Raw genomic sequence first — 19,421 nt, forward strand, 5'->3', positions numbered from 1 at the left:
TTGCCCTTTTCATTCATGTGATTGCTGCTCCACTAAGACAACAACCCACTTCTGTGGGTTTCAAAGAATTATTGAGTGGCCTTCCATTATTAACTTTGGGATCTGAATTTGTTTTACTGTTCACTAAAAGTAAAAACAAGCAAAGTCGTTTGAATTATTGGTAGAATATATCAATCAAAACAACTTCTCCTCTGCTGTCAGCAGCAAAAATGATTAAATCAGCAGTATTAACAGCCTAAACAGAGGTGTGAGGACGATATATTTCTAGGTTAACTGAGAAATTTGTATCGCCTTGATGGGCATTAGCTTTTAGATCCAACCAAAGTTCATGTTGCATGTTTTAGTATCATAAGCCTAAATATAATTTCTAGGATTAAAAGGCTAACATTATTTCAAATATAAACTAACCATTTGTTTTATGACTGAGAGTTTACTGCAAAACATCCAGATTATAATTTAATACAATCACGTCTTAAAAAAACATGTCATTAAATCAATATGTTGGAAAACAATCTTAAAAAAAAATGTTATTAAAACACATGGGTTTTTGATTGGTGTCATGAAATAACAGTCCCCTCAGCCTCGAAACGCTATTTACCGGTACTCAGCTTATCAACACATTTTGACACCACAAGAAAAGGCAACAAAAAAATCCCAAGTTGTGTCATAATGCATCCTTTGCCATTTAATAAAATGTAAAAAAACAAACAAACAAAAAACCTGAAAAAAAAAAAAAAAGCCTAAAACATCAGAGGCTATTTTTGCGGTGCAGGACTCAATCCTGTGTTGAGATGCTTCACTTTTCCCTGGACTGTTCAGACTTCAGTCGCTGTCAAAATCTGATGAAAATTTGTCACTCAAGCACACACACACACACACACACACACACACACGCACGCACGCACGCACATGCGGTGAAAAGTGAGCAGGACTCAGCCCCACTCTCACTGAAAGTGCAAAAAGATGCAACATACTCTATATAACTTGACTGAATGATGTTCTCCTCTGAGCACATTCTGCTTCCAGTCGGGGTTATTATTCTATTTTATATACATATTTCATACACTACCTGTCAGCGCTGGCTGACATGTATAACTCTCATAACCATAAGTCCTGCACTGTTTACAAAATCTAAAACAATCTCAAACTAAAACAGAGGAATAGAGCTTGGAATAACTCCATACTGGTCTTTAAAGTGTCTCTACAGGACAACTGGGCTACTAGAAAAGAGACTCAATAGCAAGTCACACATTTTTAACATCTGTTTCTCAGTATCATCAAAAAACACAGTCAGATTAATTTACAGTTTCTGTATTCTGCAGTCAACATGTTTGACTACTGAAGAACTACCAGATGTTAAAAGTTGAAATGATCTTGGAAAAATCTAGAGAATGATGCACTTCCTGAACATTTTTTTTTACATTACAGAGTCATATTATCAAAATAAATCTGATCAGGCATCTAATGTACAAAAACACAGTTCATTTGTATTTGAATTTTAATTATGTAAGTTTTTTTTTTTTATCATTAAGTTGTTATTTTTGTCCTGAATGCTGAACACAATTTTCAAATAACAGAATGGTGCAACATTAACAAAACAGCCTGCCTAGATATGATTGTACATCTAAATTTAACGACATGAGGGTTAGAGAGTGTGTGCAGCTTCTAAGTTATGTGGGGAGATGTCGAACTGTAGTGTTAGTTGATAAATGATTCAGGGCTTCACTGTCTGCGTTTGTGTCCACAGTACAATGAACATGGGGATTGTCGAGTTGTGTCAGGATTTATATAGCTCTGAAGAGGTTACCCATTTATTTAACGCAGCGTGCTTCGCCTTCTGTTGAAAACATCCTCTCACACTTTGAACTTAGAAAAGATCAGCGAACACAAGCAGCAACAGCACGCATGAAATCATACGAGTAGTATGCTTGTCAAGACGCATCAAAATGAAGTGGAATCTTCAAATGAGCAATAAATTCTGAATTTAGACAACATTTAGCATCATAATTTCCAATGGTGTCTGCAGTCGGCAGTCTCATATCCTTAAAATTAGCTGTCAGTCATTTTATCATTGTCTGGTTGTCAGAAAGGAAACCAGCCAGGAAGCAGATGAAAAGCCTGGAGGAGGCTAACTGTGCGTTGATGCATTTATTCTTTTGTTCAGATTTAATTATTCATAAGCCACTTTTCTCCTACATTTCTCCCACTTTTCCCTCCAAAGTAATAATGACATTTGGGTGAGAGGGAAAAGCTCTGCGAAGCATCCCTTTAATTTTGTACGTGACAACTTTCCATAAATTTCAAAGGGCTTCATAAATCACCGCTGCCAGCCTTGCTCACTCGCCAAGGTAAGGACTCCTCACGTGTGATTGGCCGATTCACTGAAGGGGACAGAGGAGGTTTGGCCTCTGCCTGCTGGATCACAGACCATTCAGCAAAGTCTGAGCGTAATGGATGTGCAATACAATGGATAGAAGCACCGCGGCCGGGCACGTGTGGACTAAGATGCTTTTTGTGTTCTTTGTGTTGAGTTTCTCTGTTGAACACTGAATAATCTCACTAAAGTGAAGTGCCAGCTCCGGGGAGAGACAGAATGATGAATGAGCACTGTGTACAGTTCATGAACTGCTGTACAGTTAAAATATGGGCTGTTACAGAGGGGAAGAAGTTGAGCAATAGTGCAGGACCGAATGTGCTTTCCAACAACACTGGTACATAAAAGCAAGTTTTACTTAATACTGGAAGGGACGAAACACAGTGTTGAAAAGAAAAGGGGAAAAAAAAGAGAACTGCAAACAGAATGAAACTCATGTTTATGCAAAATTCACAAAGGCAAACATACCTCTTACTAATTCAAATATATTCACAACTGAAGAGATCTACTGTGGAATTTGTCTTTTAAGATTTTTTACAATGTTAATTAATTTCATCAAATCTCCTCGGAGTATGGGGCCTGTTCTGGACAAGCTAACACACATCTGCTCCAAGTAGAAACACTGCATGTTCAGCGGGAAAAGTTAAGGAAGCTGGTAACAAATTACAAATAATTGATAAAAAGTTGAAAGTACACTTTTATGTCATAGTAAACTACTGAGATGATTGTATTTGGTCAGTCAATATTTGAATGCAAGTCATTTTACAAGCATTAAGACTCAAATAAAATTGCACCTTCAAGCATGGTTAAAAGCAACAAAATGGTCATGATCAGACAAATGCAGACTATTTTTTAACTAAATCATGAAATGCTCCTTTAGTGGGAAGTAATGCAATAGATCTGAAGATAGATTTAACAACTGATGTGTACAGTAACTGTCGGTAGCATCAAGCAGCAACTGACAACTGATGACTGGTGTTAATGAATCAGCCATCAAAATTGTCAACCCATGCCAATCGATGCCAGTATAGCAAAGGGAAATATCCCTGACAGCCTCAATGTGTAGAAATTAGAGCTGAGAGATTGTGAATATCTGCAATCACGTTTTCTCTCAGAAGACAAGAAGGTCATAGGTGCCTTTTTTAGAAGAGCTGACAGTGACGTCCACAAACGCTACGACTGCTGAGTGACTTCTTTGAAAAGAAATCAAAATAATGCAGTATTAATACCACTTTCAAACACACTGGTGCTTATTGCTTTGTTTCACACCAAAGTAAATACCTTCCTCTTTTGTATCTAAATGCACTTGCGATCCATACAAAACAGAAGGGGGGAAAAGAAAAACCACATGAGGGCTGCTGCATTATTCATGAGATGCTCCCGGACACGAACTGAGCGGCGCTTCATTCACAAATTCAAAGTGAAGTAGCAGCAAAAATTATATACTGGAGTCAAAGACAGGCGCTGTGACTTGGAGTGGGAGGGTGGGAAGTGTGCAACGTGCGCACAAACGGTTTCTCGTCAGTGGATTGTGGATGTGCGCGCGTGCACGCATGTGTTTTCGCGAGCATTCCCGTGCATTTGTGGCAGCGTGAGTGTGTATGTGTGCTGCAGCTGCTGCTCAAGAAATGCTTCACTTTGGCTCTCGGGATGTCCTGAGGGTTTCTAATGCCCTCTCTGGGACGTGCCTTGAAATGCTACACCCACAACACACCCGTGCACATAGTAGATGCACATAGCAACGGCAACAGACATTAACAAACCGCCATTTGACAAGCTCTAACTCGTCCTGACACAAGTATCACGTTTCCCTGCTCCCGTTTAGCCTTGCATGTCCTTCCTGTCCAAACAGAGAAACGTCTCTGGCAGCAATAGCAAAACAAGCTAGCAATCCCACTCCGCTCTCTCGGCATCTGCATTATGATGCTAATGCTTCCCGCACTGAACGAGCCTTCATATCACTGAGAACTACATTTTGTACACTGCCCACCTCAGGAACACACAGAACACACACCGACGCACAGAAAGGAGACGCCGCACATGAAAAGAGAAGAATAGAAGTTGAAGGGAGAATGGGAAATAAAGATGAATAGACGTTCTAGCCGCTGCTGCTGAACGCGCGGCCCGCGCACACAAGCGCGTGAGGCTCAAGCATGAAGAGGCAGGAAGCGGCACCATCAGATTATGACACTGGTGACGCTGCACAGAAGCCTTGGCTGCTGCAATGATTGAGTCACGCAGCACACAGCGACATCCTCCCTCCATCCCGCCCTCTTATGTAGCCAAGATTCATGTGTATGATGTCACCGGAGACGTGGCACCGGGCTGCGGCGCAGGCGGCCCGGTGCGCAAGCGGATCGACGAGCAGTGAATCAAGCTAACAGGCCAACAATAGAAGCGGCATGTTCGCTGTCTGCACGGTACATTATGGGAATACAGGCAAGGGCCTCTATGCATTTGTGCAGTGGGGATAACAGCGCACCCTGCGACTGCTGTTGTCATGCTCTGAGCTAACTATAGACATCCTCTGCCGCAGCAGACAAGGGCGGTGGTGACAGTAAAATTCAATTCAGGAAAGGTGATAATAAAGTTGTTTGTACCCAACATCTTGAGGGAAAGTATCTAGAAAAATGCTGCCAAAGCTCTTTCTGACATGATAGTATTTTTTTTTCCATCTCTGAGATGTTCTGTTAAACATGGCTCCTTTATTTTCTTCCCCCAATCGTATGTACCTCGAGCATTCGAGATGATTCCAGTTATAATCATCTTTTTCAAGTACACTGTCCTTATCAAAAGCAGCATAGTGTATCAAATCCATGGCTCACAAAAATCATGGGATTACACTATGGCCCTAAAAGATTAAAAAGTGTGACCCAAAAAGATTACAAGTGACCTGACATGCTCATCATGATAAAGCCTTTACGGGATGTTATTTTCCACAACACAACACAAAAATAACTACAATATAATAGAAGAAAAAACTAAAAAAACTAAATTACTGGGTGAGGGGGGGTGTTTCTGCTTTAACCAACCAACAGGACCGGGCCGCACCTACAGCAAAAACCTGGTCCCAGCATGCAGAGGCCAGTGATCATTTCCCTGACTGTCACATAGGTAAAATGTAGAGTTCCAATGTCTTTTAAGACATCAGTGAATAGCAGTCAGTTTAAAGCTTTTGCAGGTTTTGGGGTTAGTGACAGTTTACAGATTCATTGTCCAAATCAGCTTTCAAGTAAAGTATTTTGACGGTGATTTGGAAAATGTAAACGCTTCACATATGACTTGCTAATTTCCAATAAAGCAATACATTTCTCTTCTTTATTACTCCCTGTAGACAGCGATTTGAGAAACTACTCTCCATGCTGTATGCGTAAGATCTTGCACTACTAATGTCTTGCATTGTTGCATTATTGCAAAATCAGGTTCATATATTCGTGCAAATCTCTGGCAGGTGCAGCGTTCACGTTAAGAGCTCACAAATTTCAAGTTTAATCTACGGATTATGCAAAAAAAAAGGACTAAATGTAACACAGCTAGAATGGTTTCTGAAGTGGCTGCGCTGAACGTAATATACTATGTTACTGCTGAACAGGATCAAGCTTCCTGGATAGACAAAATTAAGGCTGTAATTATAAATTTAACTCATTCTGCCTTCACTTGTTCAGCTGCTACAATGATAACACAAAACCAAAAAAAGAGGCTCCATCATTTCCAGAGTAAATTTGACTGTGTGCTCCCAACATCCGTTTGCCTTGAGGTTATGTTTCTATTCCATTTAAAACCAAAAGAAATACCACAAGCATGAAGATCAATAATTCAGAGTCCATGAGGAAGCTTTCAGTGAGCGATGAACCCTTCACAGATCCTGCTGCATTCATGAATTCACACACCAAGACATACACACGCACACAGACACTCATTCACTCTCTCATCCCATCTTCCTTCAAGGATTTCAGCTTGATCTATAACAAGCTTGTTGGACCATTAAATCTGAAATACTGCGATCAAAATTCTGATTTGCCTGACGAAATATGACTCCATTGTTGTATTTTCAAAAACAAGTATCCTGCAAACATGTGATGCACTGCCATGCATGTATACTTCACCGAGATATAATTCATTAAATTTCACTGCAGGATACTGCATTTGGGCTACAGCTTACTTTACACAGTTAAGTGTGCAGTAAGATCTATAGAAAGAACAAACACCACAGTTCACAGATAAGTCAACGGATTATAAAAAAAAAAGCTTAATATACTCGAAGGAAATATTTTACAACGGCATTTCAATAGAAAGACAATATTTTTGCAACACGTTAGAAGTTGGATCAATGAAAGATTATAATCCATAATTTAAAACCACACACATCACATAAGCCACATCCTTCCTATTTATGACAATCTGAATCTTGAGATAAAACCAGGCTTACTCAGAGTAAACGTTGAATCCTGGGATGTAGCTCACTTCAAATCTCTGTCTGGCAGCTCCACGCAAACACATCCTGTGCACAATCCCTTCTCAAAAAAAAAAAGCCCAGTCTGATCCAAACTACCTAGCACCAGCACTGGCTCGCAGCCTGTCACTGTAGCCCTTGTTGTTTTTCCAATCCTCTCTCCACGAGTCCTGAAAAAAAAAAAAAAAAAGAAAAAAAAAACCTCCTTGTTTTGCGTGGACAGGGCTATGGATGATCTGCACACAGCAGCAGATTCGTTCCCGCAGCAGCGCCGTTTGGGCCGAGCTTGCAGCACCAGCTCTGCTTCTGCTGCTCCTCAAGAAACATGTTAAATAAGGAAGCCAAAAGCAATCAAGGTGAAAATGCAACGCTGCCCCCGTGGGGATGGTGCCACCTCTGCTTTGCATGTGAGGGAGAGAAGCCGAATGAGAACAAATGAGTGGCGCCGCGTTGCAGAGCTCTCCGCTTTGCTAATGACAGCAGAACAACCTGGAACGGTATTCAATGAAAAGACATAGCCACAGAGGAAGAGAAACCGCGAAAAACAGGCTGAATGGGCATCTCGATAGAGATATCAGAGAAGAAGAGGACAAAAAAAAAAAAAAACCCTCTAATAGTCCATTAAGAGATGCAGCGTCACTCTCTCGTAAGAGACTGACTCAGTCGGCCACTGCGAATCTGGGACACCCCTCAGCGTAAGAGAAACACATCCAGTCTCACTGTTACCTAGTACAATCAAACCAGCTTAAACGCCCGTGGCAGGCAGACCGCCTGGCTGAAATTCCTAATATCCAAACGGCGGTGTAGCGTCATGGCGACCCTGCTTCGTTTCTGAAGGTCTGCAGCATCCACGGCGAACCGCCACACTGCTGGATGCGGACGGACGGCACAGTTTATGGCTCTGCTGCAAAGGCTTCTGGGGGCCTGAAAGCCTGCCGACTTTGGGGTTTAAGAGCGTCGCCACGTGATCTCTACAACCGGCTGGTAGTGGAGCATCGGCACGGCCCCGCACCTAGTAAAAGGATTACAGTCCTCGGTTGATTGCTGGCTGACTTCACCAGTCACAAGCAGAGGAGGAGGTTTCACATCGTTTACTCAAACTGAGAAATACGATCCATAAACTGAAGAAGTGATGTGCTCTCAATCCACTGGGTAGATCTGAAGGAACCCTCATCAAAAACAGATCATATAAGACTGAAAGAAAAATGCAGAGGGTTTGACGGATATCTACAATAAGTGCGTGCGGATGTGTGTTTTTTACCGACTTTATTTGGGTGTAGTTAGAGTGACTCTCTCTGCCTCACACACTTGTCACATCTGTCACCATCGTTCTCCATTCATTTCCTTTCCTTCTGTGGACCCTGCTCCCACGAGATGGACTCCGAGTTGACCTGAAGATGTGCTACTACGTGCTGTTTGTGGCGGCGGCGGTGACAGCTGACTGACAGGAGAGTGGAACCACGGAGGGCAGGACGGAGATGGGCTGCTGGCGCAATATTTCCTCGGACAGACCCGAAGTGAAGGAGGGGTAGAGTTTCAACGATCACAGAAACCGTGTGTCGCTACTAAACGACAGCAACAGGATAATAGGTCCGATTTTTACCACTGTTAGAGACGAGAGCAATGCTCTGGAGATGATTCCATGTTCGACAAAGACTGAGCTGGGAGCAGTGGTTAGCACGCTCACTTCTCAACAGGGGTGTCAAACATAAGTCCCAGGGGCCAAACCCGGCCTACAAGAGGCTCCAGTCCAGCCTGTCAAACCACCAAGAAAATTGTAAAAATTTCAAAGACAATTCCTTAAAAGTAGCGGACACAATACAAGATGAAAGCCTGAAAAGTCTCAAAGTCGCACTGTCAGGGTGAGTCTGTAAAAACACGCATAATGCAACGGCTATAGGAGAATTTTCACTGACGTAAAGGTGATCTCTACAATGTTAGCTTCAACAAAGATGAATACATTAGTCCACAAGGATGGATAGACAATAAAATGGTTAAAAAATACAACATGTTTTGGGAGTTGATGCTTATAAAACCAGCTGTTCAAATCAAAAGACAATTTCAACATATTAAGGCCTCCAGGTCTATATTCATGTGGGATAATTCTGTCTGTGTCAAGAAATCTGGAGGGATGTTTGAGAGTCGGAGCTCAGTTAGAAAGATAAATATGGTGTTTCCTCTTCAGTCCTGCATACTTTTAGCTCTGTATTTTTACAGATTTCACTGCTTCACATAAACACTCACATTTTATTTGACATATGTCCAGATACATTTACGCAAAGTATTGAATGAAGTAAAAAATTAGAGTTAAACTGGACCAATGACTTGCAGGAGAATCAAGGTCTGGATTATGAACACATGGCAGTGATGACGGCCTTCATGTTTCAAATTTTTGTTATTTAATTAAAACCAAACAAACACTTGAAGACTCTAACTGGGAACTTGAACCCGGGTCCCCCACACTCAACACTTTGCCCGTCGTGCCACCAGCATGTACAGCTGCTCTTTGCTGCTAATTATCCTCACTCCTTATCCCACAATGAATTCTGCTCAGATCTGGAACGGCCAAACGCTACACACTGCAACTGTTCATAGGCAGCTTCTGGTTCAAAAACCAGACTTCTGGTCCGTTCCACAATTATTTAAACAAACAGTTTTTAATGAAAGTAAATAAAAGATGAGCCCCGCACTCGCTCGGCCTGGTTTCAGGCTCAGTGGCAGATGGCCGCCACCCCCTCACTCCGTTCCCTGCTCGGTGGAAACTTTTGCGTGAAGCGAGTGGACAGAGAAGTTAAGCAGCCCCACATCCATCAGCCCCGCCGACAGCACCCGCATATCGGTGTGTGTATTCTCTAATTGGCTCCATGGACACGAACGCCATCCCCCCGCCTGTACGCGGACCAAGTGCTGCCTTGTGTGTTCATGCTATGTTTATCCACTGTGTGGTTAATATATTATCTGCGCCGCGCTGCCAGTTAGGTCTCCTTTTTAAGAAGAGGCACTGCGAGCTCTCTATGTAGGCCAAGCCCCCACTGAATATGCCATTAAGATTAGCTACAAGTCAGGACTGTAACACTGCTGCTTGCTGCTCTCTTCCCTACAGAGAGAGGTTAGACGAGCTGAGCGGATGTACATTTTTTTTTTTTTTTTTTTTTTTTAAATCATACCTCCAAGCCGAAAGAGCATTTTAAAAAATGCATATCACAGCTGGAATTTAATAAGTGATCACCTACGTGGAGTAGAGAAACAGCCAGATACTTTGATAGGGGGCTAATTTGGAGCAGTGTCTGTGATTACGCTTGAATCCGGTGCTGACCTGTTGAAGGGTGGGTTGTCTGTCCTCTGCAGAGCCTCCGAGTGATCAATATCACAATTCCGGTGGACAATTCATGCGTCTACATGTGTGAATTAGCATCCCACAAATCAAAGATTTCATACATTTAGGTAAACTGCTTGATCTTTGATTTACTATGAATGAGTCATTGCTTCAATTATGTGGAGTTTTAACACGATTGCTACATTATAGCAAAAGAAGTAAAAAAATCACTTTCTTTCTATATATAACTCAATATTTAAAAAAGGTTCATTAAGTACACAAGGATTGTATGAGACAATTTTGTTCAATTTTACATTTAGTTTGCATTATTGCATAAAGAAGGCGTCTATCAATGTGGCGTGTATGATGGGGTGGGCAAAAAAAAAACATGGCTTAATGTTGCTGGTTCAGAGGAACACAACATCCCCTCTATAATGTTTGAAGTAGCTAGTCGGAAAAGCAAAAACAGCTGGCACAAACGTCCTTCACAAAGCCCATATTTTAACTCCATTAAGTTGTGTTTAGAAGCCACGTTTTTTTTTATTTTAATTGAGCACAGAAGTCATGCAGCTTTCTAGTTGCCTCTGGTTTCCAAATTCCAAAGTGAAAGATCTCTTCCTTTGAAAAAAAAAAAACGGGATTGTAGTGTTCTGTAAATCACAACAGTTAAAGTCAGAAAACAGTGTGGAAACATTTAGTTTAGTGGTTCTTTTTCTGGCAGTAAATAAAAATACTACTTCATTCACTACATGAGTGTGACACAGCAATATTGCTGAAGCACTGTTAACATGTCAAACTGCATGCAGATGTTGTGAAAACACAGCTTGTTTTAATCTGACCAAAATCTTGGTCCAGTGACCTAAACTAAACTTTCGCTCCACAAATCTTAAAAAAAATGTCAAAATTATGAAACCCAATGCAACTAGGAAGCTGCAAGAAAGGCATTGGAATTCCTGATTTTTCAATACATGTTATGAGATGGATACATCCATTTAATTCCACAAAACTGTGATTTAAAAAAAATTACCTTGAAAAAATTTTAATCAAGTGAAGAGAATAAAATCTTGTTCAGACAGGATCTGGGAAAACCATTAAATTCATGACAGTAATACAAAAAAAAACATCTCAGGATTGTTTCATTTTGTGTGGTTTCCCCTGCACTTGGCCTCTTCCCTGCTCATGCTTCCTCTACCTTAATACAACTGGTGTCATAGTTTAATGAGTCACTATGTTCAAAACATAAAACATGAGTCATTTCATTCTCTTTATGTACTCAACAAAATGAGCTGCGCATACAATGTAGTAACTTCTGAAACAAAATGCTTTTTTTTGATTAAGATATAAAAGAGTTGCTCATCCAATTCTCCTCTGCAGGATGTGGCGCGTCGTGTTTAAGTCCTAATAATCCAATATTACAAGCTGTGTTTCCATTAGAGTATCAAAGCAGCTGAATTAAAAGCAGCTCTTCGCTGTACTGTCTAGTTCAAACTTTCAATTCTGCGGTAGATCTGATGACTGCAGCGTCACTGATGAACGTATGCAAATCAGTGATTTGTTGCACCTCCAGGGGTGTTGGGGACATTTTGCAGTGTTTTTGTAATGACGAGATTCCAAAGGCCGCACTCACGCCCCAAAAACAAACTAGTTTTAGTCCAGTTCTTGAAAGTTACACACTAACATCCACCACACAAACACCACAAAGACTTTCCGAAGTCCCTCCCTGGGTGCTGCGCCGTACGGCACGCCGCCTCCTCAGTGCTTGTCAGTCATTGTTCTTTTGCACAAAGTGCCTCTGTGTAGGGAACATATTGAGATTTGTCAGGGTATCTCATAACCGGGTTGTTTTCTATTGTCACCACACACTGGGTTGTATTTCCGCAGTGGAAGAAAACGTCTTAGTAGCCGCGGTCGCCCCATCTTGTTCTCTCTCTGACACACAAGTAATTGCACAGTCAAACACACTCTTCACATGCATTTCTCCTTGGTTCTGCTAAGTATGCATTTTTCATTCCAGTGAGCAGGCTGCATTTGAAATCAAAGGGGGTGACGCTCCGCGGCTGTCTGGCTACGCAGAAAGTGAGGAGGTAATGAAAAAAGCTGAGGGGTGAGTCAGAGGATGCTTTTATAATCCTTGCAGCCCAAAATAACATCTCTGGGCCTGGATGGGCCGAGAAACCTCATGGGGAAAAACAGCAGCAGTTCAGGCCTTTCTGGACTTGTCACACGTGTCCCTCCATTACCCCCTACACCCCCGACCCTCACGCACCCACATGCCTCTCTCTCACCCCACTTCGGTTTTTCTCCCAGCTCCCCTGAGCCTATTAGAGCCAGCAGATAAGGCTGCAGCGGCGCAGCACGACGCGGCGGACGGCCAAGCCGTCCCCGTCCCACAGCGAGACGAAGCGGTGCGGACTGACACGCTGCACAGGGTGTGATTCAGGCAGCGGGGAGAAGGAGTAGCACGTCTGTTCGCAGGTGAGCGATGTGTCTCTGGTCACGCTTCAATCAAACATGACAAATGGCGATGAGGTTCAGGCTAAGCAGCCCTTCGTGTGGGGTTCAAGGTTGGGCGTCCATCGTCCCGCAGAGACTCCTTGTCCAGCTTTCACTCTCAGAGTTAAACCTTGTGAATTCATTCCTCATCTAAAACCCTTGACGTTGTGCTAATATCTTCACACATAACTGTTGGGCGAATTAAATATTTCGAAGTTCCACCTCATCTGAGTTCAAACCAGCTAGATGAATTTTTACACAGTTGCTAGTTTCTTTTTTCTAAAGTGTGATTATTTGTTTTTATTTGTTGCAACAAATAAAAGACACAAGTAGCTTTTCAATCAGTCATGAAGTAAATATGTCTCTGATTTCTCTTTAAAGCACTCATAAGCTCACGTCAAAGAATGCAATACAACAGAATATTCCATTTCTATGATAATCTATTGTGGTGAAACATGCATATGTTTCAGATTTATTCACAGATGCATTAAGTTCCAAACCCCAAATTTTAGAGAAATTCCTGAACTCTACCAGACATAACACAATTATCAGTCTTGATGAAATTAATTCAACAAAACATTTAGAATATTCTGTTAGCATTTCAGTAAATGTAATATCCTCAAATCATAATATATCTAATCAGATGTTTTTCTACGATCCCAACTTGATACCGCAATTGTCACAATCAAAAAGAAAAGCTGCTTCCAACCTTTTACTCTAAATCCTGGCAGAAATAAGTGACAAAACAATTGCATCTTCAATGATATTCAGAATTTTTGACATGTGCCCACACTGTAACTATATCATGTCAGTGCTGCTTTGACATTTTGCCAATGCTGTCAATCAATGCGTAAACTGAAGTAGACTCAGCTCCACATGCATATTCAGGAGGAGCTGTGGCAGCGTCATTACTTTCAAGAAGCAATGCCAAAAACACTTGTTAAAGACGTACAATCGCAGCGCTGGATGATTTCATAAAGACTTCTTCCAACACCGCTGTCAGATAAATTAAATATCAGAGGCCTCCCTTCAGCCAGTGCTCCTCCAGCCAGTTACCATCATATGCTAACAATTATCATGCAATCTTATTTATGACAAATAAAATGAGCCACTGGTTTGCAGGAACATGGAACTCAGTTTCTGTAAAAACACACCTGATTGGTGTTATAACAATACACTCGGTCAAACACTGTCTTAAAGCCCAGGTCTGTGGCTTTATTATTAGCAATATCTATTCTGTGCAGATAACGGCGTTCTGTTTTGTTTTTGATAGTGATGCAATCCTGAAACTCAGCAGTTCCACCTCAATTGGCCTCTCGTGCACAACCAGTCAACTAATGAGCTGCTGAGCAGAGAGGGAGACAGTCAGGGAGGGTCGGGACACACAGCTAATGGTGAGCGAGTGTGAAGAAGACAGCATTGGGAATTGTCCGGTCATTTGGGGTCAAATAGGTAAAAACAATACAGGAAAAAAAAAGGAGGCTGCTTCACTCTCGCACAGAAATGCATCAAAAACCAAATTTAACAATGTTTTGATAAATGTTTCCTCAGCTATCAGGCGAAGCATTAAAATTACGATTTGATCATTAATCTTCATCGTTGAGTTCATTCACATTTAATCAGCCTTTTACCCCCCCACCCCCCCCACCCTGGACAACTGAAAGGGCGGGGAGGGGCTGGTGTCCCAGTCCAGCGCATTACCCAGCTGCCACTGACGCTGAATGCAAATGAGAGCGACCGCTACGGTAGCTGGTGCTGCTGATTCAGAAGAAGTCCCTCTCAGAGCGATGGAGCCGCACGGCCCACACACCACTAGAGCAAAAACCTCACTTGGCTTTTCAAATTAAACTGCTGTGCGCTGCCTGCCATTAGCTGGACGGACAGTGTTGTTAGTGTTGGGCTGAAAGCAGGCAGAACATTCTGTGGAGGGAGAAACTCCAAAATCTGGATCCACGCATCTGCATTTCTACGCATTACATCTTGAGTGGATAATTTCATAAACATTTTGGATCATAAAGCAGAAGGTCGTTGAAAAGTGTAAATTCTGGATGAATTTTTTTCATAGAAAAGAATGGGGAATAAAATACAGCTGTGAAAAGTGCTACAGGGGTCTTCACCAACGCTGATGAAACACTGGCTTGTAACGACTGCAGTTTCACAATGGAAGGACAGCGCAAGAAATGCATTAAGGGGCCAACTTGACTGCAGCATTTCTATTTAAATGTGCTTTGTTCGACGGCGGCACTCACTGCATAACGCCTCCAGCAATCAGGAGCAGGTCACGTTTACCATCACTGCTGCTATTTTTAACACGTCATTTATGAATTAATAATGGTACATCCAATTATTGTAGCAAAAGCATGCTTTTAAAACTGCTTCTCTAGCAAGACTGAGATGAAGACATACATTTTTTAGAATACAATAATATGAGCGATCATTTGGGAATATTGCTTCTTTCCAACTGTTTTAACTCTTGGAGTTTAGAGGTGGCTTAAATGAAGAGCAAAGCCTCTGCCAGGGACAGGAGGCGCAGCTCCGATTACATCCACAGGGGAGGAACGCCACTGCAGTTACCCCAAAAGCATCTCTGTGGCCAAGACCTGCTTTAATCAAACCAAGATGCATGCTGCTTGCAGTGTTGCTCACGAGCTGTCCAGTCGACCTGTAAGTAATAAATTTGTTGATCGATGACAGCTTTAAAATTTTACATTGGATCTAGACGTCATTTTTAAAGTACTGTACTTTTATTGTATTACGGACTTATGTCTATATTACATTAGATTTGATTGTGACACAAATGTGAAATGGTATTTCAATTAAATTAATATACTCCACTCTACTTATTGCTCTTAAATCCAAATTTCTCTCATTTTAACATCACATCCACTCACCTAAACATTCCTCAGACTACTTCCATCACCAAGTCGAGTATACAGTAGTAAAGTAAGAAATAAAAGCATTGCAACATAGAATTCACATCAAAGAGTCAGTCAGGGACCCCCTGGATGCAAAGTAAATTAACTGTAAGCAGCCACACTGAGGTGGTCTTAAAATGCAAAAATTCTGAGACAGAGGAGAAAAATCGAGAAGGTGCAGGAAAACAAAAAAACAGACAGAATCTGCGACAAACTACACAGCAACAAGCACATTGGATTCTGGATTCTGTTCAGCTCTTTGATCTGTTCACATCTCCTGCAGTTAAGTGAAAAATAATGTGTTTATTTTATCACATTTTTCAATTAAAAAAAAAAAAAGCTCTTCTCATTCATCTTCTCCATTCCAGGTTTGTTCCTGTTGGCCCCGATAGTCTGTCTAAAGTTGAACTGAAACACATTGGCTGCTGGGAGGCTCGCCTGGAGGCACACAGGAAACTCTGCATAATGGGAAGACGGTGCCTGAACACTTCCTTTCTCCAAGACTTCTGTCTGAGATGTCACAGTACACACACACGCACACACACATACACACACACACACCGCGATCAAAGAAGTCGTGTTTTGCTATGCTAATTTTATATAGAAAGGATTGTGAAAGACAACATGGAAAATGATAAGGTGAAAAAACAAGAGGCTTTAAGTGACCTAATTGAAAGCTAAAGCTTGAGTTTATTATGAAATGTTACAAAACATTTTGAAACTACAGCCGTTTTACTTCCACATGAAAAGGATCCAATCATTTTAATAACAGTGAACAAATACAGACGGTCGGTTTCCAGCGGCTATCCATAGACTACACCGTCGAAGGAATGGACTGGATAATGTCAAGTCACTTACTTTCTCCAGCATACCTGCAGTGCTACCTACTGGAGTTTCGCCACAAAAAAGCAAGCTTTGTGACAAAGTTTTGTCTTTCCTCCCCGTCTGATGAAAAAGCCACTCGCTGTGTGCTCAGCAGAAAGACCTTTTCTCCCACGCTCAATGGCATTGACAAGCCAGTGTCTCAATCGATGAGCCAACGGTCAGACCTTTGCAGAGCGAGCCCCCGGACCAAAGGGCTGTGTGGGTTAATTGTAATTGCACAGGACAGCGTCTGCAACACATGCCATGAGCTTAGAGAGCTGAACTGGCCAGAGGGGCCGGGCTTTGACAATACGTTTAATCTACGATCATTAACTTCATCTAAAACTGTAAAGAGATGTTCTACTTAAACTAGTTTTACAAATTTCATTGAATTAGAAAGATCAATATGAGCCATACATGTATTTTTGAACAATGTTCTTTTCATATGGATCATACTGCTGTATGTAATTTGCAGCCAAACATTTATTTATAGGTTGAAAGTTTAGTTAGACCTGAATGCATGAGAGCAAAAGTATGTTGAAACAGACCACTGAGGAGGAGAAGCGAATCCGGTAAGACAGAGGACTGAGGGGTACAGGATCAACTGACACATTTAAATAAAGAAAATAAAGACTGGCTTTTACTCGTACAAAGAGGAGAATTTTCCCAGTGAACTTCGCTCCTTGTCCAAGCCGCCCCTGGAGATCAGATCAACGACTATCCTAAAACCTAATGAACTAGTAAACACGGGGAATTAAATGAATATTACATAGGGTTTCATTAATGCCAGCCAGCAGACTCCGGAAATAATGAAGGCGCAAAGTGGAAGTGCGGAGAGACAGTTAGCGGAGCTCCTTCTTCTTCTGGTTCTTCTGTGTTTACTCAGCATCTGCCTGCCAGAGAAGGAGGCTTTTGATCACTCCTCGGCTGGATTCTCCTCTCTGCTGCGTGGCAGGAGAAGCAACGGGGAGGCCGCCCAGCACCGTCAGGGCCGGCTCATTTGCAACACAAATGAACTGAGCTAATTGTACACGTGCGGGGAGGGAGACGGGGGTAGCGGCACACACGGTGCAATGTTTGCAAAATATGGAAATAATTAATCTCATTGAGCTTGTGAAATACCATCAGTGCTGCAAAAGAGGATTTGAGCACAGGCTTGGGATGAGACGGCTGGTGATCGCAATGGACTGGATAGACGCAGATGTTTAGATTAAGCTTTTCCATTATTGCTTTATTACACAGCTTCTTCAAGTGTATTTTTGTTAATTGAATAAATTGGAGCATGAAAAAGATTTGGATTTGTGGCACAGCAGAAGGATTACGTTCAAAGCAGGAGAGTACTCCCCATTCATGAAACCATTCATGTGGCGATGCTGACAGTTCAGTCGCACAAGAGGAGACTGATCACCACTGAGACACCTCTGTGACACAGAGACCTTACAAACTTAAAATTGGGTCCTTTAAAACATCCTAACAAGCTGCATAGGTGTGGCCAAATACGGGTATAAAAATAGTGAACCAGCTCAGTGGGGTTAGAAATAGACTCACCAGTCATTTTTATACAAACAAAAAACCTTTATTGTTATTTTCCAGGTTGTGATCTGATAGTCAAAGATAGCACAACTTCAATAAGATGCTTGAAAAGTCAAACAGCTACAATTACCTTGAATTGACTATGGCTAAATACGAACTTCTAGCTTATATTTTCAAGAAAATTCAAAATCAAAAAATTATTAAACTGGCAGCAGCGCAGTAATTTTTCCTAATCTTTAGATTCCAAACCAACCAACCCGTTTGTGCCATCTGCTCAGGACTGACTTTACAAAATATTATAAATTAGGAATTATCAATAATTTTTACTTAATGTGTTTAGAGTGTAAAAGGCCAGATAAAGGAAACATAATTAACAAAAAACGGAAAAAGGTCCATTACACCCTAATATCAAGTGCAATCATTCCTGGCATATTTCAAGACTAAAATGCATTTTCAGTTGAAACTGTTTAAATGTATACATTCTCATTCAGTAAGCTTAATTTGAAGTAATTCTATATGTTCTTTTGATTAAATAAGTAGCTCCAACTCAATGTTACAATTGGGCCCCCTTGGTAGAAGAGATGAAATTTTTGTGGCTCTCACTATGATCAAAGTATCTCCTCCCTACCTTATGCTAGCAGAGGATATAAAAAGCATTCAGTGAACACACTCATTACTTAATGTGAACTCTCAGTAGAGTATGGGATGTTTGTTCAGTTGTGTCATATACTGCAGACTGCATCAGCCCTGCACTGAATAACAGGGATTTAGCAAAGAAAGTCCACCTTCTGAACCTGCTGACCTTATAAGCCTCTGTAATCAATAAATCAGATGTAAAATAAGAATGATGATGCCGTCTAAGACCTTTAAGAGCAGATAACTCCAGCCTCCAATTAATGACTCCACTGACCATCAAGGCCAGAGGAGGATCTGTGAAATAATGAACAAACACACCGCTGACAATGGCAGACGCAGCCAAATTTCACCCTTCTAGAAACTAACAGTGACAAATAGCACTTCACGGCACATGGTTAAAAACAAAGCAGTTTCCATGTTGCTTTAGCAGATTTTTTTTTTTCTATTCTTTCTATTTAAAAACAAGATGACTTCAGACATCTGTTTGGGCGAAGAGAGAAAAGAAGTCTTTTAAAAGGGGTGAAAAAAAAAAAACCCTCCAAGGAATCGCCCTTCAAACACATGAGCACACAAGAACAGCCACATGGACTCTCAAAAAGAAGCAAAGGGATACAGATAGAAGAGTTTATACCACTCAGCAGCCTTCTCTTTAGCCCATAAGCTAGTGGACAAAGGAGAAGCTCCAGGCCTGGGGCAACGCTGGAAGTGGCCTCTAATGAACACCACTGAAACGGAGCTTCACAGGGAGGACTCTGCTGGAACGCAACCATTAGTGGCATGTGGAGGGTCATACATGCACACACATGACTATATAGCCTTTGAGGGAATCAGTCTCGC

At 41.6% G+C, this 19,421-nt stretch overlaps 1 protein-coding gene across 14 annotated transcripts in view; it reads right to left on the bottom strand.

Annotated features, from left to right (window-relative positions):
* rims2a (regulating synaptic membrane exocytosis 2a) overlaps nt 1-19,421 on the bottom strand; it is a 140,468-nt gene that overhangs the window by 71,450 nt on the left and 49,597 nt on the right. The window lies entirely within an intron of this gene.

This window comes from Salarias fasciatus, chromosome 11 (genome assembly GCF_902148845.1).
Source record: "Salarias fasciatus chromosome 11, fSalaFa1.1, whole genome shotgun sequence".
Lineage (NCBI taxonomy): Eukaryota > Metazoa > Chordata > Actinopteri > Blenniiformes > Blenniidae > Salarias > Salarias fasciatus.